Raw genomic sequence first — 22,472 nt, 5'->3', positions numbered from 1 at the left:
AAAAAAAATGACAGTTGCTGCTTACTGCCCCTAAAGATCACCAGTATGTCATCGATGTACCTTGAGGTACAGGGACGAACAGTAGACCATCTCTGTCTCCCATAGACCCAGATGGAGACACGTATATGCAGGGGCCCATGGGGCCCTGTTGGAAGGCAACATGTTTTATTTCATAATACAAGATGTGTTTGAATATGAAAACTGGATACACCAAGCCTCTGCATTCTTGGGGGCTGACTGGAATGTAACAAGGTGCACATCAAAGCTTTGTAGAGCAAAAGCTTGGCTCCTGACCAACTGTTGTGATAAGATTGAAATCCTTGATTAATACTCTTCAAAGAGGGCCATTGCTGAAGGTGGGCTACAGAAGATCAAAGGACCAACAGTCACTGAAGATGACCCGGGTCACATAGCGATGATACATGGAGGAATGCTGCCCCTAGAGGCCAATACAGCAGGGTGGACAGAAATATAATAATTCATTTGATTTGTCAGAAAGCAAGATGGGCTGGCAATGGGGTTGGGTCTGGACGCTGTATGGATGGAATTTAAAAAGTGCACACAGAAGGGAAATCGGCCCTTTTCCGCTCTTGGCTTGCTTGCCTGATGGATCTCATGTCGCATGACTCTCTCTTGCCATTTTGAGCCCAGCTGACAAGACAATATCTGGAGGACAGCCTTTACATTAAGTTACTTTGATGTTCTTTTGTTATATGCTCTGTAATATTTTTTAGAGTTTTAATAGACTAGCTAACTATAGGAATAGACAAGTTAATACCTATATGAAATAAATAGAGGGAATCCATAGCCACAACCCGGTCAATATTTATTTTTTATAATGTATAATGCCTCTCACCTGTTGGTAGTAGTTACCCAGGAATTGAAAAAACAGGATTTTTATAACAGCTTACCTGTAAAATCCTTTTCTTTGAAGTACATCACAGGACACAGAGCCATAGTAGTTACTATGTGGGTTATAGGCCACCTTCAGGTGAGGGACACTGGCACGCCCTAAATTGAAAAGTGCACTCCTTATATAACCCCTTCCACTGGTAGGAGTACCTCAGTTTTGTAGCAAAGCAATACATATGTATACCAAGAAGGGAGGGACCTCTGTGTCCCATGATGTACTTCAAAGAAAAGGATTTTACAGGTAAGCTGTTATAAAAATCCTATTTTCTTATCATATATCACAGGACACAGAGCCATAGTAGTTACTATGTGGGATGTCCCATAGCAATGCCAACTGAACGGAGGGAGACACAACAAAAGTAGGGCATCAAGAGACTAGAGGACTTATAGTGCAACCTGCAGTACACTGCGCCCAAAGGTGATGTCCTCATGCCTTTTACATCTACTTGATAGAATCTGGTAAATGTATGGACTGAAGACCAAGTTGCGGCCTGGCAGATTTAAGCCATGGAGGCTTGGTGATGCACTGTCCAAGAAGCACTAACAGCCCTCGTGGAGTGCGCTTTAATATGAAGAGGAGAACTTTCCTCTAAAAACCACATAAGTTTGAACAATCACTTGACAAATCCATTTAGAAACAGTATATTTCGATGCTGCCTGTCCTCTTTTAGGACCATCTGGCAACACAAACAAAAACCTTTGTTTATGAATCTGAGCGGTCACTTTCAATAGACCCTGACCGCTCTCACCACATCAAGAAAATGTAGTGACCCTTCTTCCACAGAAACGAAGTTCTGGAAAAAATGAAGACAGAACAATATCCTGGTTTAAATGAAAACCCGATACTACCTTCAGTACGAATTCAGGATGAGGCCGCAATACAGCCTCATCCTTATGAACAACCAATACGGCTCCTTACAAGAAAGAGCAGCCAACACTGATACTCTTCATGCAGAAGATATGGCAACCAAGAAAATTATTTTTCCCCCGTCAAGAGGACCAAGGGAATACAGTATCTCATACTGGCTCCAAAAAAAAGGCTGCTTCTATAAGCCGACAGGACTAAAATTAAGTCCCAAGGGTTCGGGGGTGACCAAACTAGAGGATTAATCCACATTACCCCCTGAATAAAGTTACAAACCAGAGAGAGAGAAGCAAGTGGTTGATGAAAAGAAAGACCGATAAGGCCGACATCTGGCCATCAATAGAACTCAAGGCCAGCTTCAATTCTAATCCTATCTGTAGGAATTCAGGGATCCTACCTATGACATATTTCCTGGGGTGCCAACCCCTGGATTTATACCAGGAGACATATGCCTTCCAGATACTTGATTCTGAAGGCCGGCTTCCTAGCATTTACCAAAGTAGAACTGCTGAGGCTAATCACCCACGATCTTTCAGAATGTGGGTCTCAAAAGCCAAACCGCTAAATTTTGAGTTTGTAAGGTAGGATGGAATACCAGACCTCGCAAGAGAAGGTCTGGTCATAGTGGTAGGGTTCAAGGGTCCCCCACCGCCATCTTTACGATCTCGGCAAACCAAGATCTACTGGGCCACACCGGGGCCACAAGAATCATCTCTTCCCTTCTTGCTTGATCCTGCGAAGAAGGCACGGAAGCAGCAGATTAGGAGGGAACGCATACATCAGTAAAAAAAAAAAACTGATCCCACAGAAAAAAATCAAGGCATCTGTTTCGTATGCCATTGGTTCCCTTGTCCTTGACACAAAGTTCCACATCCGGAACTCCCCATCTTCTGTTATATCAACAGAAATATGTCTGGGTGAAAGGACCGTTCTCCCAGGAACAATTTCTGGGAGAATGGTCCGGAAGGCTGGCGTCTGTTGTTACCACCTTTCAGGTAACTGGTAGAAAGGATTCCTCTTTTTGAAGATTCTTGGATATCAACCACCAATTGGGGCTCTGATGCACATTGGGGGATAAACGCATTAGGAAGCCCAGAGCTTGGGCCTTCTTGTTCACAGTTGACAGGATACTGTTTTGCAGCAGTCTTAAATGAAACTGCGCATAAGAACGGCATTGAAGAAGCCACCATCTTTCCCAACAAATTCATGCAAAGCTGAATAGAAGGATTCTTCTTTGACTTGAGTAACTTAATCAGTTCCCTTATAGAACTGACCCTTTCCTGGGGAAAAAAAACATCCTCTTCTGAGCTGTATCAATGATCAGTCCCAAGTACTGCAATCCCCTTGATGGATTTAAGAAGGATTTCTCTAGTCTGGGAATCCAACCTAGGTATTTCAGGTAGCTAACTGCGGTGACCAAAGTTTGGATTAAGCGGGCTATCGAATTGATCTATGAAGAGAAGATCTAAATAGGCTAGTATTGTTATACCTTGAGCCATTACCCTGGCTAAAGGAGGAGCCAGGACCTTTGTAAACACTTGAGGTGGAGTAGCTAGATCGAAAGGCAGAGTTATAAACTGAAAATGAAGCGTAAATTTCTGGTGAGCGGGAAAAAAAATGGCACATGGAAAACATGGCACATGTCGATTGACGCCAGAGGTTCTCCCCCTTTTAGGACAGAGACTACTGATCGGATTGACTCCATGCAAAAAGAATGGATATTCAAACCCGGTCTAGATCTTTGAGATCTAAAATGGGTCTGACATCCCCGTACGGTTTTGGGACCATAAAAAAAGGTTTGAAAAACCCTAATCCTTGCTCTACCAAGGGGACAACCGATATCACTCTTTGAGACAAGAGATGATGAACCAAGCTAGAAAGAGAGACTTCTTTTCACTGGATCTCTGGGAAGGTTTTGATCTGAGAAAACGAGGAGACGGGAACTCTGACATTGTTCCTGCCAGACCCTTGAAAGCTGTAGAAGCCTTCCCCCCTCCACTTGAGCAAGCGGGGACGCCCTTTCATAAGGCTCTAGTATTTTGTTTTGTGGGTTACTTCCCCCAGGTCCTCTTTTGACCCTGGGACTGACCCTGAGGTTTACCTCTTGAATCCTGAAGGTGGAGGCTTGTTACACTTAGTCCCACTCCGGGATGCGATTAAAGCATCAAACTTTTATTTTAAGCTTAAAATGGTTGAAGAAAAAAACCTTCTTAGCAATATACACAGGACCTGCAGTGTTTAAGAGCAGCTGCAACACTTGCCCCTCCTGACGGTTCACCATGACCAGCCATATTACTCTCAGGGGAGGATGCCATCTTACTGGGATGGATCTAGGCTTCCTTGTGACTAAATAAGTCACCCTTTATTGAGGTGTTTTTACCCCCCTTCTACCATAGCCCGATGCACAAGCAGAGGTACTACAAGAAGGAATGCATATACTGTTTGAGCTATAGTTCAGCACAGTTGCTGCTATTAATGCCCAGCCTGATGCAGCAGTAAAAATGTGTCAAAGGATGTCAATGCATCACCAAACCTTTAACGCCACCTCTTTGCTCTTGTATCCCTCCACAGTCTGCAGAAACACACAATGTGCTTTTTAAAAACTTGCCACTAAGCCCCGCCCCCCTCATTGTCTACGGCACCTTTAACTTTTTTTTAAAAGCAAGGGTTTTCCTGCGCGAGCGGCGGACTACAGGTCCTCTCGGACTGAGAGACAGCATGGCCCGGGGGTTTGCAAGCAGCTGAGCGGTGCGCTGATCGCACTTGTTCCTGTCTTTTTTTTTTTTAAAGACTCTGAGGGCTCCTTCCCCACAAAGGAGAGATTATCATCACAGGGGGGTGAAAAGTGGGGAGAAACCCCCCCTCAAGCTTACCGGAGGTCCTGCTGTCTAGCTGGAGGAGGAGGAAGCATTTCAGCTCTCGGACATGGCGCTGTTTCCAGCATGGGACGGTGAGTGCTCAATACAGCCCCACATAGGCATGACAACATTTTACAGACTCTTAACCACTTCCCACCCGGCCCATAGCAGATGACGGCCGGGCGGTGGTTCCGTTATCCCGACTGGGCGTCATATGACGTCCAGCAGGATAACATGCTGCCGAGCGCGCGCATCACGGCGATCGGTGGAACGGTGTGTCAGCCTGACACACCGCTACACCAATCTCGGTAGAGAGCCTCCGGCGGAGGCTCTTTACCACGTGATCAGCCGTGTCCAATCATGGCTGATCACGATGTCAATAGGAAGAGCCGTTGATCAGCTTTTCCTCACTCGCGTCTGACAGACACGAGTAGAGGAGAGCCGATCGGCGGCTCTCCTGACAGGGGGTCTGCGCTGATTGTTTATCAGTGCAGCCCCCCTCAGATCACCACACTGGACCACCAGGGATCACCACTAGGACCACCAGGGAAGGGGCAACATGTGGATGGCCAGGTATGGCCATCCACATGTGCCTAATCTGTGCCAATCAGTGCCCACAAATGGGCACTGATTGGCACCATTATGTTTCAGTTCTGCCCAGCAATGCCACCAATCAGTGTCATCAGTGCCACCTGTCATTGCCCATCAGTGCCCACCTATCAGTGCCCATCAGTGCCACCCATAAGTACCCATCAGTGCCACCCATATGTACCAATCAATGCCACCTACGAGTGCCCATCAGTGCCGCCTATGAGTGCCCATCGGTGCCACCTTTTGAGTGCCCAGTGCCACATACCAGTGCCACCTATCAGTGCCACCTATCAGTGCCGACTATCAGTGCCGACTATCAGTGCCCATCAGTACCACCTCATCAGTGCCACCTCATCGGTGCCCATCAGTGCCGCCGTATCAGTGTCCATCAGTGCAGCCATATCAGTGCCCGTCATTGAAGAAAACGTACTTATTTACAAAAATTTTTAACAGAAACAAAGAAAAACGTGTTTTTTTTCAAAATTTTCGGTCTTTTTTTATTTGTTGCGCAAAAAATAAAAACCGCAGAGGTGATCAAATACCACCAAAAGAAAGCTCTATTTGTGGGAACAAAATGATAAAAAATTTGTTTGGGTACAGTGTTGCATGACCGCGCAATTGTCATTCAAATTGCGACAGCGATGAAAGCTGAAAATTGGCCTGGGCGGGAAGGTGTCTAAGTGCTTGGTATTGAAGTGGTTAAAGGAGACATTCATAAGAAAATTCAAAAAAAATTCTTAGAAAACTCCACTTACCTTTCCACCACAGGGTTTTCTGTGGTAAACCAACAGACCCAATCTTCACCCTTCATGGTGGGTCCTGTTAAACCTTCAGGAGCTGGGGATCCTAGAGGAAACCCACAATCCTGAACCTGCAACAGCACCCTGCCAGTAAAACTTTATGGCTTTACTACCAAAAGTACTGGATCCCAGGGTCCAGCTCTCTAAAAAGAGAAGCATTCACAGGCAAAAACCTTGTTTCTTCGGATACGAGGCCCGGGTACCATTCAATTTGGCCAAAAGAGACATTTTGAAAGGATCCGGTCAGCATGGCTAGCCCCAGCAAGGATTGCTCGAGTGGAGCTCAGCACAGCACATCTTTACTCGTGACCAACACCTTAAACACTGTCGAAAAAACTGAGGTACTCCCACCAGTGGGAGGGGTTATATAGGCAGTGCACTTTTTAATTTGGGGCGTGCCAGTGTCCATCACCTGAAGGTGGCCTACAACCCACATAGTAACTACTATGGCTCTGTGTCCCGTGATGTACGATAAGAAAAGTTGTTAGTGCAAATTCGAGTAACTCTAAGATGAATTCATTGTGTGCCCCAAAATTAGGGAATCCTATTTCCGCAAAGTGAGAGACCATTCTGAGGCCCCAGGCATGTGGAATAGAGGTACTATACAATGATTCCATATCAATGCCTACAAGAAGGGCCCCAGGGGGAACCCTGACTATCTGTCATTTGCACAAGACATCTTGTGTGTCCTGCACATAGGAGGGCAGTTTAACAACCAACTTTTTTATCAGCACATCAATGTACTTGCCGACTTTTTAAAGGGGGCCTTTTATAGCAGAGACTATAGGCCTGTCTGGTGGATTGGTAAGGGGCTATTCTATTCACCCACTTTTAAATAATCCTATTCCTTTTTTGAAAGCAGACCTGCCTCATAAGCTAAATATATAATATATAAACGTGTTGCGCTGCTGTGTCATGACAAATACTATATATAGTATAGTATATATAATAAAGGAAATTGTCAAAATCAAAAACACTTATGTGAAATTAGTATGGTAAATCTATACTGAAACAATCTAAATATGCAAATAAATAAACTCCCAATGATGAAACCGCAAATTCCACTGGGAAGTGATACCACACTCCAGGTGGGCCGGGGGCCTCCGGGCCACATGGCTGGCTGTGACATGCACGGCTGGCTGCTGCCGCGGGTTCCGACATGCAGGGCCGGCCGCTGATGTTCTGCACTGCATGCAGGGGCATGCAGAGCTGGCCGCTGGAGAGAGGAGCGGAGGCATTCTCCGCCTACCAAGCCCATCAATGGCAACCCAGGCTGACGCTAAACAGAAAGTCCCCGTTTGCACATGCGCCCCGCAGCCGACGGGCACCTGGTAACCAGGACGCCAGGAGAGGAGGAGGGACGGAGAAGCCGAGGAAGATGTCGCTATGGGGAGGCGGTGCCGTCCACCTGTGAACACAAGCGGCTGCGCTGTGACAACGGGAAGGCGAGCTGCGGGATGTCAGCGTATCTCCCCCGCTTGCCCCCTTCTCCTGTCAGCAGAGCGCAGCTCTCATCTTATTTGGCTGCTCAGCTTGTTGCCCATTTGCTTCTGTCCCCATTGGCCACATTGGAGGGCCAATCAGAAGAAGCTAGCAGTGCATCATGGGACATGTAGTACTGGAGGATTGTAAGCCCCATTGTTGTCCACAGGCAGCAGACTTCAGCCCCCAGCATGCACTCTGCTGGGGGAAAGAGTGAGAGCTTGGAACCCAGGAAGAAGCTGAGTGACTACTAAAGGAAAAAGAGAGGACTGTGCTGGGGGAAGCCAGAGAGAGAGCCATGCTGTACCCACACCAGCAGAGAGCGCCACCACCACGCTGTTCCCACACCATATTTAACGCTTCCTGGTCAGGCTGACCTTCCATGGATAATGGCTAAGAGGGACTTCCCGTTCCACATTCATATTCTTATTAGAATGCCAGAATCGGAGAAACACCTTTGCAGAAACAGGTTAATGTCCTTATATACATCAAATTCATCCATAGACAATACAGGGGAGAAAGATAATCCTCTGCATATGAGGCTCATGTGACTCTCACTCAGGGGGAAATCAGAGAGCTTAACTACCTTTATATCTTCTGTTGGTGGGTCACACCCCTCCTTAGTAAGATGCGCTGTCGTAATTTCCAATTGCATGTTCTCCCCTGTCCGGAACCTCTCACTAAGGTTTTTTTTTATTGTTGCTATTGCACCTCCTTTTCCATTCTCCTTGGGTCCCCCTCTGACATCCCATTCCTCTGGGCCAGGATCTATCTTTCAGATTTCCTCTTCGTCTAGAAAAGCCATAGATTTTGTTGTACCTTCATTCTCACTATCAGAAAAATAATAGGTATTTTTTGACCGTATACAGGACCTAAAGCACCCTTGTCTAGATCTACACTGCCCTCTAGGGGCTGTAAGCTCAAAGATTTCCCTTCTCCCAGTCTTTTGCTTAAATTTCTGTTGTTTTGTGGTCCTCTGTACTTTTTCATTTTTTTTATATATATATAATATCTTTATAATAAAAAAACATAACAAATTATGAGGATGCACACAATGAACTTTGTCCTCAATATACTGTAAGGCAGAAATCAATTGTACAAATTCAAACAATCAGCAGTAGGTCATAAATATCTTCCCAGTGCCATTATGACTTTTTCCCAGAAAGGGAGATAAACCACCTAGCTGGTATTGTAGCTACCTAATCTTTTGGTGGGGTCCAGGTGCTCGATGCACTGTGTTGCCCATTCTGTTCCCTAAGGGAGGGCTCTGCAAGTTCCAGGAGGGCGGTATCTAGGCTGGAGGGGATATACCCCATGTCGGAGGTATGTTTCAGCCAGGGGGCCCAGGTAACTTTAAAGCACTTCCTAGCGCCGTTACAAGTTGCTACCCATTCTTCCGCCTCCTTAATCTCCTTCACCTTCTTGGCCCACTCTTCTCGAATAGGTAGATGGGTCTGCTGCCAATAAATGGGAAGCAGGCGTTTAGTCACATTCAAGAGGTTTCTCCTCCAATCAACATAGGAGGGATATGGAGGAGGAAGTGCAGAGGTAAAAGAGGGATATCGATACCCAGTATGTCTTGTATCTGAGTTTTAATTTCCTCCCAGAAAGGGCATTACCACCATATATGAAGTAACGTACCACAGAGGCCGCAGCCTCTCCAGCAATGATCAAATATGGAGGGGTAAATGCGGGAAAGCACAGCTGCCACCCTATACCATCTTGTCAGTATCTTATAATTGGTTTCTTGTGTTCTGGACTTGATAGAGCTAGAATGAGTTAGATGGTACAGGGGAGCCAGCTGCGCCTCGGGGAGCTCCCTCCTCAAGTCCCGTTCCCACTTCCTGATGTAGGCCGGCTTAGTCTCTGGTGCGGCTGAGCCCAGTAGCTGGTACAGCTCGGATATCATGTGAGGGGTGGGTTCCTCCGTGGCAAAGAGAAGCTCAAAGGGTGTAAGTTGAGAGGTGGCTCCAATGGGTTGGCCCTGCGTAGCAAAAAAGTGGCTAAGTTATGGCGCTAGAAGTCCATTGGGAAGCTACCATGGCGAGCCCTAAGGGTCTCTAGAGTGGGGAGTCTACCTTTCTCCAGAAGTTTGACACAGGGGGCAATAGAATCATCTACCCACTTCTTAAAGAATTTGTTCTCCTGGAGGAAACCAGCAGAAGCCCCCAAGTGGGGCCAATGGGGACACAGGGGAGGGCAGAGAGTATATACTGTTAATCCTATCCCAGACCTTAAGGACCTGGGTCGTTACGGGAGATGTGGCATCTGGCAACCCCCTGTGTTCCCTAGCCAGCCACGGAGCATAGGCTAGGTTCCTAGCGGCCATGTACTTTTGCAGGGGTACCCAAAGCCTGGTGCGAGCATGGAAATGCCAGTTCAGAACCCGCTGGAGAACAATAGTACTGTAGTACCTTCGGATAAGTGGTATACCTAAGCCTCCGGACCTCTTGGAGCGTTTCAGCACTCTCACAGCTATGCGGGGGTTCTTTGCATTCCACAAAAATTCCGTGAGCATGCTGATCGAGGAGAAGGTGCTGGGCAGAGGTATCGGTAGCATCTGCAAATAGAATAGCACTCAGGGTAGAATATTCATTCTATTGATATTGACCCGCCTGAACCAGGTGAAGGCAGTTTTAGTCCAGTGTTTGAAGTCGTTTTTGACCGCCGTTAGTAAGGCAGGGTATTTGATATGGTAGAGAGTCTCAAAGCGATTGGTTAATTGGATACCTAGGTACTTTATGGAGGATTTAGCCCATGTAAAGGGGAACGCAGCCCGTAAGTTGTCCATGAGTGAAGGGGGGAGCACTATCGGTAGAATTTCAGAATTTGAGTAATTAATTTTAAAAATTGGAGAGGGCTCCAAACTGGCGAAGTTCTTTCATTAGGTTTGGCAACGAGATCAGGGGCTTCGTTAGGTGGAACAGAAAATCATCCGCATAGCCCGACAATTTGTGTTCTATGTTTCCTACTGTCAGCCCTTTGATGTACTAGTTAGCCCAAATTTTGCGCAGCAGCGGTTCCAAAGTGAGGGCGAACAGGAGGGGTGAGAGGGGCCAGCTCTGTCTCGTGCCATTCCTAATCGGGAATCTGGGGGAGAGGAGGCCATTCACCTTGACCTGGGCACTTGGGGTGAAGTAGAAGGCCATGATCCATGTCAGCATATAGGGGCCTAGTCCCATGGTCTCCAAGACCGCTTTCAGGAAGGACCAATCCACCCGATCGAAGGCCTTCTTTTGAACTGTTTTGAACTGAATGAGGTGGATAGCTCTGATCGAATTGTTGCGTGCCTCTCGGGCTGCGACAAAGCCCGTTTGATCGGGGTGCACAATATGGGGAATGAGGTGTTTCAGACGGTTGGCTAATATTTTTGCTAGGATTTTAAAGTCCACGTTCAATAATGATATTGGACTGTAATTTTGAGCTAAAGTGGGATCCTTGCCTTCTTTGGGGAGCACTGTAATGTGGGCTAATAAGGCTTCAGGGGGGATCGAGTTTCCCTTGGCTATTGAGTTAAAGTAGCTACACATAGGGCCGGCCAATAGGGGGAAGAATGTGCTATAGTACGCCTTTGTGTATCCATCGGGACCCGGGCTTTTCCCATTGGGCAATGATTTTATTGTCGCTTCAATGTCAGAGAGCACGACAGGGGACTCCAACGCCATTTTTCGTTCCTCTGACAGGGAAGGGAGCCCAGAGGCTACCAAATACTCCTGGATCCTACTACACTTGTTACCATGCTCATAGTATTAATGAGAGAGGTAACGAAGCTGCCGGCAGACTTTGCGGTCCAGTAGGTGGGAAAATAGCTCTCTCAGCTCCAATAATTAGAGGCTCCGGGTCCCCGTGACGCTTGTGGTGGAGCGCCCCCTGGTGAAGGGCTTTCAGGACCCTCTGGAAGTCGGCCTGCCGTGCCCTCTTACACCTGGCCCCGTGCAAGATCAGCTCTCCCCTTATGACAGCTTTGTGTCTCTCCTAGATCATCTCTTCACTCACATCTTTGGTGGTATTTTCTTTAAAATAATGTGTTATGGTATCAGAAACCCCCGCCACCACTGCAGTGTCATCCAGGATATTCTCGTTTAGTCGCCATGACCATGAACGGTGGGTGCCCTGCGGCAGGGTAAAAGTGGCTGTCACTGGCGCGTGGTCCAAGATAGTGATGCTCTCTATGGATGCTGCCTGCAGTAGCTCGAGGGTGAATTGGTCTACAAAGAGGAGGTCTATACAGGTGTATACATTTTGAACTTTAGTAGTAGCTGTAGTCCCTAGCTGAGGGGAATAATACTCGCCAGCTATCGAACAGAAGGTGGGATTGGAGGGTTTTTCTAAATCGTTTAACCATCTCAATACAGTGCACTTTCACCCCCTTCCTGCCCAAGCCATTTTTCAGCTTTCAGCTCTGTCACACTTTGAATAACAATTGCGCGGTCATGTGACGCTGTACCCCTGTATTATTTTTTCCCCACAAATAGAGCTTTCTTTTAGTGGTATTTTATCACGTCTGCGGTTTTTATTTTTTGCGCTATAAACAAAAGAAGAGTGACAAGTTTGAAAAAAACACAATATTTTTTACTTTTTGCTATAATAAATATCCAATTTTTTTTTAAAACAAATTTTTTCCTCAGTTTAGGCCGATATGTATTCTTCTACATATTTTTGGTAAAAAAAAAAAAAAAAAAAATCGCAATAAGCGTATATTGATTGGTTTGCGCAAAAGTTTTAGCGTCTACAAAATAGGGGATAGATTTATAGCATTTTTATTATTTTATTTATTTTTTTTATTAGTAATGGCGGTGATCTGCAAATTTTTATCATGACTGCGATATTGTGGCGGACATATCGGACACTTTTGACACATTTTTGGGACCATTCAAATTTATACAGCGATCCGTGCTATAAAAATGCACTGATTACTGTATAAATGTGACTGGCAGGGAAGGGGTTAACACTAGGGGGTGATCGAGGGGTTAATTATGTTCCTAGGGAGTGTTTCCAACTGAAGGGGGAGGGAACTCACAAGGGGAGGAGACCGATCGGTGTTGCTCTATACTGAGAACACTCATCGGTCTCCTCTCCTCTCTGACAAGACGTGGATCTGTGTGTTTACCTACAATCGCGGGTGCCCGGCGGACATCGCGGCCACCGGGCACGCACATTGGGTGCCCAGTGACACGGCGGGCGCATGTGATTGCAGCCGGCGGCGCATGGCCCCTGGTGTGCAGGGAAGGCGAGGGCGTCATATGACGCCCTCCCAGAACGAGAGCCGCACCGCCTGCCCGTCATATGACAGCCAATCGGTTAAGGAACGCGTACGAGTGGGTCGAGCGGTTATGGGATGTGTCAAATAGGGGGTCTGGGCTAATGATGAAGTCTCCCCCTAAGATCAAATGGCCCTTCCTGAATTCATTCAGTCAGTCCAACATGGTGTCTAGAAAGGTCAGTTTGTTAGAGTTAGGGGCATATACGTTTGCGAGGGTGTATAGTGTCCCGGCTATTGTTCTTTTCAGTAAAATAAACCTGCCCATGGGTTCTGAAGAATGTGCTATGGGTTGAAAAGGGCATGATTTGTGTATGGCTATGGCCGTGCCTTCGCCTTAGGAACCGTAGAAATGCTTAGGAACCACTGGTTGAATAAGTGGGTGGGTAGTTTAGGTGTGGACTGGGGGGTAAAATGTGTCTCCTGCAAAAATATTATCTGGGCCCCCAGCCTTTTCAATTCCAACCACAGCTTATCCCTTTTTTGTGGAGAGCAAAGACCCCTGACATTATAGGATATTACCGTAACAGACGCCATGGAGGTGTAACAGACGCCCCAGGTGTACCGTCAGGGTGGAGGAGGCACCGCTGGTCATGGCCTGAGCGATTCGGTGAGTAGCGTGCCTTAGAAAACTCCAGGTAGAGACAAGGGAGAGAGCGGAGAAGAAAAGAAAAGGAGGGAACGGAAAAAAAAAAGACAACACAATAACATATAAAGCAACACAAATGAACATGGAACACAGGAAACCCAACCCACCATAGCAGGTGGAATCTAGCCAACCCGTCATGGAATTAGTCGGTAAACCCGGCTCAGGGTGCGCCCCTGCTACAGAGAGGGCTCTGGGTCACGACCCACTATCCCATATAGGGTTTATATCCAATGTGGGTAGGCCTACTGGGGGAACAGAGACCAGCATGGGGAAAGTGAAGAACCCACCCCCCTCCCACTGCCTCTATAGGGTGTCAGTATGCTAACGGGACACCTGTTATTCATGTCCAGAGTCGGACATCTAGGGTGTAGAAATTATGCTGGGAACCCAAGGGGAAAATAGCAGCAACACAGTCCCGGTAATAAAACTTGAGTATAAGGCCAGGGCCTCCCCGCCCTGGCCATCGATTAGGCCCAGTAAGAAAGGGCACTGTCGTTAGGTTCGATTAGGCCCAGTAAGAGAGGGCACTTGGTTTATGCTGAACTGAAAGGTAAAGTTCTGTCAGTCCCTGGTAGAGGCAGGGCCGGGGGAGATGCTGGTAGTGTGGCGTCTATTGCCCCTATGGCGACCTTTGCCTCTTGCTGTTTGCCATGGCTGAGGAAGGGAAAAAGCTGGTAAATCTGTGTCTCCTCTCCAGCCCGGAAAGTCCACATCTCTGAATTGCAGAGCAGAGAGGAAATGTGGCAGATCATCCTTACTGCGTAGTGTAACTTGTCGCCCCTTTTTCACCACTTGCAGACTAAAGGGGAAACCCCAGCGGTAGGAAAGGCCTGCGTCTTGAATGGTCGTGAGCAAGGGTGCACCTGGAGAGGTCTTGGTAGAAAAACAATTTTGCCTCATCAAAATCAAAGTAAGGTTTGTTCCTCATTTTCTGCATTATGCGGTCTTTCAGAGTGAAGCTTACAGATAATATCTCGTGGGGATTCAGGGTCCTGTGAAGGTGGCTTCAGAGCTCTATGTGCCCGATCAATTTCTACCAGGGTGGTATCTGGAAGTCCCAGTATTTCCCTAAATACTCCTACAACGAATGGGATGATATCTATCGGTGCAGTGGCCTCAGGCATGCCATGGATGCGTATATTAGCGCGTCTACTGCGATTTTCAAAATCATCCATTTGGGATATCAGGGCTTCCATCCTGTGGCTCTGTGCGGTGCATTTTTCCTGCAGCATGGCTATGTGGGGGAAAGCATCCTCAAAACGCTGTTCTAGGGTCTCCAGCCTGCCCCCCAGGTGTGTGGTATCTGCTTTTAACTGGGAAATGTCCTGTGTAAAAGCCTTCTCTGGTCTGGCAGTAAAGCGCTCCAGATCCTCTCTAGTGGGGAGGGACCAAATATGGCGCTTGAGGTCGCCATCCCCATCAGGTCTGCAAGATCGGGCCATGCTCTTGTGAGGATAGTGAGCCTGGGGATGCAGGGGGAGCAGAGTCTTCTTTTCTGGCGCCATCTTGGGGCCTGCCTTCCCAGACCGACGGGCCTCCGGGAAGAACGAGTCCAGCGGGCCCTGCTTTGCCCAGTCCGTCCTCAGCGGCTGGGAGAGTGCCCGCAATCGTTGGGACATATTTGGAGCCTGTCTCGGTCAGATATGCCTCGATGTAGCTGTAAGTGGCTGTGGTGCGAGCGGAGCTGAGGGAGAACACGTCCTCACTCCTCCATCGCTTGGCCACACCCCCTCTGTATTTTTTCTATTTCCTTCTTTACTATTAGCTATTTGGCTATTTGAATTTTAACAGTTGCCATTACAAACCTTGTCTAAGGAACATACCTTTTAGCAAATTTAAGAAGCTCAGAAGAAACTGTACATTGAACATAGATTTTCATGAACCATGTTGAAACTTTCAAAGGGCGTTTTCTTCAAAATAATTATTCAAAAGGTCTAATAGATGAGGCTTTTTCTCAAGTCACCTGAGGCCAGGTGACAGATGCACACCGTTGGGGTCAGGAGTGCACCGCTAAAGTAGTGGACCCTATGGCTGACTGCTGCAGATGGAACTCTGGGTGGTTCAGGAAAGCAGGTCCACTGGAGCACCAACACAGATACCACTTGGAGCTAGAGCATAAGATTCCCCAGGACGCGGAGCTTAAGAGCCAGCAGGTGTTTACCAGAGCCTCTAGTGGTGAGGATGGACTGCGCTGAAACTGGCTCCAGATCGCGGCCCCAAGGGTCTCCCAGCTCATGCTCAGGCTAGGGTGGAGCCACACTGAGGGAAGATTACTTAACCAGGCAGGTGTTAGTGAAAGTGCAGGCCCAAGGCTGATACACAGACTAGAGGTAAACAGACAGACAGGGCCTGAAGGTATTGCTGGCGATTCATGACAGCTTTAAAAAGGGCTTGCACTTTGAGACAAGATAATTGTCTCCAAAAAAAACAGAGGAATGTGGATATTAAATATACCCAAGCTCCCAGTTTCATCACTAGATATGATGAAGATCATAAAGTGATAAAAAAAGATCCTTTTTCAAACATTGGCATATATTGACCTCAGATCCCTTGTTAAAGAAGGAACTCCCATCTAACCTAAGATTGATCTTCCGCAGAGCATAGATTTTTAAAACTGTACTAGCGAACAGTAGAAAAAAATCCCTAGGGGGTCATCATCTTTGTGCCCCAGCATCATCCACATCTGGCTGCTTTAAATGGGGGACCTCCAGATGTCTCAGCTGTCAAGCTTTGGGACCCATGACCATCAATATTATTTCTAACAGTACATGTCCAACATGGCCCATTAAGCAGTTTTTCAGTTGATCCTCTCAGTGCGTGATATATGTCTTGTCATGTTCATGCAATTTACAATATGTGGGAAGAACAATACAAACCTTAAGACAAAGACCCAATAAACACAGGTTGAATATTAGACTTGGATTCAATGATCAGTGTTTCAAGACTCTTTTTAATACATTACAATAAAAATTATAACCTATTAAAAGCATCCATAATAAAAGAAGTTCTGGAATCAAACACTGCAACAGACACACCAGGTTAGGCAAACGTGCATATATATACTTCTGTGAATGAAGTCCTACTTTCATCTGGGTATGGATATAGAATAATCTTTCAAAATATTCAAATTATTGTCTCTCTTTGGAATCAAGAACCTATCTGGTAGACAGACCGTGTCATTGCTGTTGTTTTTAATTAGAGCTATATGGAATGCCAAGTCAGCAATACATTATTAACGTAAGTGTAAGAAATATGGAGATTACATTATGAACTGTCATACTCATATATGTATTCAAATGCCCATATTTGTTTTTTTCAATATATCTTTCTAAAATAGAAATGTCTCTAGCTCACACCCACCCTTGAGGAAGGAGGTACACATACTCCGAAACGCGTCGGGTGCAAGAGTACTTTTCTAACATTGTAAATACATCAATTTAAAAATGCCTAATTTGCATTCCAAATAATTGATGTTACACTAATGCTGTGTTTTTATTGTTTCAACTCAATAAATTATATTTGTATTAGATATATTTTTATATTTTCTTATGCGCCTTAAAAGTCCACCATTAGGGGATCTCTCTTGTTGTCTACTTTCAATTTTGGATGTGGCACAAAAATACAGTCAGCTGCCAATCTATAATAAATTTTATAGTTTCACAGGTTGCCACTGGAGTCCTCTTCCACTCCTCCAAGATGACATTACAGAGCTGGTGGAGGTTAGAGACCTTGCACTCCTCCACCTTCCGTTTGAGGATGCCCCACAGATGCTTAATAGAGTTTAGGTCTGGAGGCATACTTGGCCAGTCCATCACCTTTACCCTCAGCTTCTTTAGCAAGGCAATGGTCGTCTTGGAGCCGTGTTTGGGGTCATTATCATGTTGGAATACTGCCCTGTGGCCCAGTCTCCGAAGGGAGGGGATCATGCTCTTCTTCAGTATGTCATAGTACATGTTGGCATTCATAGTTCCCTCAATGAACTGTAGCTCCCCAGTGCCAGCAGCACTCATGCAGCCCCAGACCATGACACTCCCACCACCATGCTTGACTGTAGGCAAGACACATTTGTCTTTGTACACCATCTGAACCAAATAAGTTTATCTTGGTCTCATTAGACCACAGTACATGGTTCCAATAATCTATACCCTTAGTCTGCTTGTCTTCAGCAAACTGTTTCCGGGCTTTCTTGTGCATCATCTTTAGAAGAGGCTTCCTTCTGGGACGACAGCCATGCAGACCAATTTGATGCAGTGTGTGGCTTACTCCCCACCCCTTCAACCTCTGCAACAATGCTGGCAGCACTCATACGTCTATTTCCCTTAGACAACCTCTGTATATGACGCTGAGCATGTGCACTCAACTCCTTTGGCTGACCATGGCGAGGCCTGTTCTGAGTGGAACCTGTCCTTGGCCACCATGCTGCAGCTCAGTTTCAGGGTCTTGGCAATCTTCTTATAGCCTAGGCCATCTTTATGTAAAGCAACAATTCTTTTTTTTTCAGATCCTCAGAGAGTTCTTTGCCATGAGGTGCCATGTTGAACTTCCAGTTACCATTATGAGAGAGTGACAGCGATGACACCAAATTTAACACACCTTGCTCCCCATTCACACCTGAGACCTTGTAACGCTAACAAGTCACATGACACCGGGGAGGGGAAAATGGCTAATTGGGCCCAGTTTGGACATTTTTCACTTAGGGGTGTACTCACTTTTGTTGCCAGCGGTTTAGACATTAATGGCTGTGTGTTGAGGTATTTTGAGGGGACAGCAAATTTACACTGTTATACAAGCTGTACACTCACTACTTTACATTGTAGCAAAGTGTCATTTCTTCAGTGTTGTCAGAAGATATAACATATTTACAAAAAATGTGAGGGGTGTACTCACTTTTGTGAGATACTGTTTATATACATCCAGCACACAGTTTTTTTTTTTGATCATGATTTTATATATTTTTATATGTGCATTTGTGTGTATCAAGTTGTGCATACATTTGTGTGCACATATCTAAGTGCACACATTGTTACAGTACACTCCCCCTTGCCTTTCCTTCTCATGTACTCATTAACATAATTTTAAATTTTGTGATTCTACTCATCATCTGGTTCATGTCTTTAAACACCTCAATACTAGGCACTTTCACCCCCTTCCTGCCCAGGCCATGTTTTAGCTTTCACCCACACTGTACCCAAATTATTTTTTTTATCTTCACGCAAATAGAGCTTTCTTTTGGTGCTATTTAATCACTGCTGGGATGTTTATTTTTTACAAAAAAAAGACAGAAAATTTTGAAAAAAAAAGTTTCTTATTTTCTGTCATTAAGTTTTGTAAATAAGTAATTTTTCCTCCTTTACTGATGTGCACTAATATGCCGCACTGACAGGTGACACTGATAGGCGGCAGTGGTGGGCACTGATAGGCGGTATGGATATGCAGCACTGATGAGCAGGCACTGACTGGCATCACTTATGGACACTCATTGGTGGTGCTGATGGGCACTGCTGGGGCTTTCCTGTAATCAGGGCACTGATCAGTGCCCTGATTACCTGCCCAGGTTTCCTCTTTGAGGAGATGCCACTGTTTGGCACTCCTTGCCACACACACTGTCAGTGTGAGGCGAGGAGAGCCGATTCACGGCACTTCCGTATTTACATGTGACCGGCTGTGATTGGACACAGCCGATCACATGGTTAAAGAGCCATGGCCACGACTTTTACAGATATAGGGGTCGCACCATGTCCTAGAAAGACTGCGCAGCCACAATCGCCAAGCTGCTTGCCCCCACGGGTGTGCAGTAGCGGCCAGTCTAGGGCTCCATCATATGACGTCCTCCCAGAACGAGAGCCGCACTGTTCCTCCATCATTTGACGGTAGGCGGGCTGCAAGCGGTTAATCACCTTGCCTGAAGCTTCAATTTTTCCATCCGTGCATCCACCATTTCACATTGAGGATTTTTTTGCTTCAGATAGTAAGATCACACTATCACAGTCACTTTCACACTTTTTGCAATCACACATTCAGGAGCATTTGTTAATTAGCTTTCTGTTCTTATGTGGTTTTCTGTTGCATATTTGTGATATCTTTTTATACACTGTTTGCACAATTATTAGGCAAGTGAGTATTTTGACCAAATTATTTTTATGCACACTGTCCAACTCCAAGCTGTATAAACTTGATTGGATTTAAGCATATCATGTGATGTGTATTTGTGTAATGAGGGAGGGTGTGGCCTAAGGAGATCAACACCCTATATCAAGATGTGCATGATTATTAGGTAGCTTCTTTACCTTAGGTAAAATGGGCCAAAAAAGAGATATAACCGTCTCCGAAAAGTCAAAAATGGTAAAAAGTCTTTCAGAGGGATGCAGCACTTATGAAACGGTTAAGATATTGGGGCATGATTATAGAACTTTCAAATGTTTTTTTGCAAATAGTCAACAGGGTCGCAAGAAAGGTGTTGAGAAAAAAAGGCGCAAATTAACTGCCAAAGATTTGAGAAGAATCAAACATGAAGCTACCAGGAACCCATTATCCTCCAGTGCTGTCATATTCCAAAACTGCAACTTACCTGGAGTGCCCAAACGTACAAGGTGTTTATTGCTCAGAGACATGGCCAAGGTAAGGGAGGCTGAAACTTGACCACCACTGAACAAGACACATACAGTAAGTTGAAACATCAAGACTGGGCCAAGAAATATCTAAAGATAGATTTTTCAAAGGTTTTATGGACTGATGAGATGAGAGTGACTCTTGACAGACCAGATGGATGGGTCTGTGGCTGGATCAGTAATAGGCAAAAAGCTCCACTTCCACTCAGATGCGGCAAAGTGAAAGTGGGGTACTGGTATGGGCTGGTATTATTAAAGATGAGATAGTTGTACCTTTTCGGGTTGAAGATGGACTCAAAATCAACAACCGAACCTACTGCCAGTTTTTAGAAGACACTTTTTTAAGCAGTGGTACAGAAAAAGGTCTGCATCGTTCAAGAAGACCATGATATTTAGGCAGGACAATGCTTCATCGCATGCATTGAAGTACTCCACTGTACATCTAACCTAAACCCCATTGAGAACTTGTGGGCCCTTCTTAAACGGGAGATTTACAGTGAAGGAAAGTAGTACACCTCTCTGTGGTTGCTGCTGCACAAAATGTTCTTCAACAGATCAGTTACTGACAGACTCCATGAATGGAAGGCTTATGACTGTTCTTGAAAAGGGTGGCTATAATGGTCACTGATTTTTTTTTTAAATATCAGAATTTTTTATTTGAAAATTTAGTTTTTTTTAATCTCACTTTAACAGATGAAAATAAAAGAGTGAGATCGGAACATTTTCATTCAGTTACATAATAATTGTGCACACAGATATTCTCCTAAGTAAGCCAAAACCCCACTCTTATGCCCTGTACACACGATAGTATTTTCCGATGGAAAATGTGTGATAGGACCTTGTTGATGGAAATTCCGACCGCGTGTAGGCTCCATCACACATTTCCATCTTCCGACAAACAAAGTTTGAGAGCTTGCTATAAAATTTTCCGACAACAAAATCCGTTGTCGGAAATTCCGATCGTGTGTACACAAATCCGACGCACAAAGTGCCATGCATGCTCAGAATAAATTAAGAGAGGAAAGCTATTGGCTACTGCCCCGTTTATAGTCCCGACGTACGTGTTTTACGTCACTGCATTCAGAACGATCTGATTTTCCGACAACATTGTGTGACCGTGTGTATGCACAAGTTTGAGCCGACATCCGTCGGAAAAAATCCATGGATTTTGTTGTCGGAATGTTCGATCCTGTGTACAGGGCATAACTTTCTTAAATATTCAGGTTTGAGGTTTAACGCCCATGCTATAGCTGAATGATGGCTGCAGTGCAGGCTTACAGTGTCGGGAAGGCGTCAATTGACTTCAGACTTGGCTGATCACAGAACAGGGAAAAGGGCTTTTTTCACCTCACAATCAGCGAGAGGAAAAAAGAATAAAGCCAGTAATCGGCTTCTGTTACAGGGACATCCTGTCCCTGCCTCAGTGGGCACCAGTGCTGCTAATTAATGCCACCCAGCACCACATATCAGTGCCCACCAGTGCCACCTATCAGTGCAGCCTCATCAGTGCTCCTCATCAGTGCCCATCATTGCCACCTCATTAGTACCTATCAGTGCCCATCAGTGCAGCTTCATCAGCGCACATCAGTGAAAGAGAAAATGTAACTACAGTAATACCTTGGATTACGAGCATAATTTGTTCCAGAAGAATGCTTGTAATGCAAAGCACTCGTATATCAAAATGAGTTTCCCCATAGGTTTCCCCAGTGGAAACTCAGATAATCCGTTCCACAGCCATTGCTTGTCTATGCAGAATCGCATGTGGCCAGAGGTGCGGCGGCACCGGAGACACTCAGAGGCTTGAATCCTGCTCATCTTGCGAGATGAGTTAGATTTAAAAAAAAAAACAGCTCGTATTGCGAAACGCTCGTAAACCATGTTACTCGCAATCTGAGGTCCCACTGTATTAATAAATATGAAAAGTTTTTTGTTTTGTTTTTTTTCAAAATTTTCGGTCTTTTTTTGTTTCTGTAGCAAAGAATAAAAAACCCAGTGGTGATTAAATACTACCAAAAGAAAGCTCCACTCGTGTGGAAAATATTATAAAATTTAGTTTGGGTAGTGTTGCATGACCGCACAATTGTCATTCAAACTGCAACAGCGCTGAAAGCTAAAATTGGCCTGGGCAGGAAGGGGGTATAAGTGCCCAATAAGCAAGTGATTAACATTTTGAATTGACCGAGAGCACTGTATTGGTTCAATAATTAAATAAATCCCTAAAAATACAACTTGACTAATAATTGTGCACACTCCCGAACTACATTTGGCTGTATTTTAAACGTCATCTTTTTACATGCTCCCTAGCCCTTAAGTCATTCCACCTTCCAGCTTCTAGATCTCCTCACCTTTTCTATATAAGTTTGGGTCTCCAACATGACTGGCTTCTTATTCTGACTGCTGATGCGGATACTGCTGGTCAGAAATCGTAATCCAGAAATCATCTTCCC

The sequence above is a fragment of the Aquarana catesbeiana genome, linkage group LG05 (genome assembly GCF_042186555.1).
Source record: "Aquarana catesbeiana isolate 2022-GZ linkage group LG05, ASM4218655v1, whole genome shotgun sequence".
NCBI lineage: Eukaryota > Metazoa > Chordata > Amphibia > Anura > Ranidae > Aquarana > Aquarana catesbeiana.
This window is presented reverse-complemented; position numbering follows the sequence as displayed.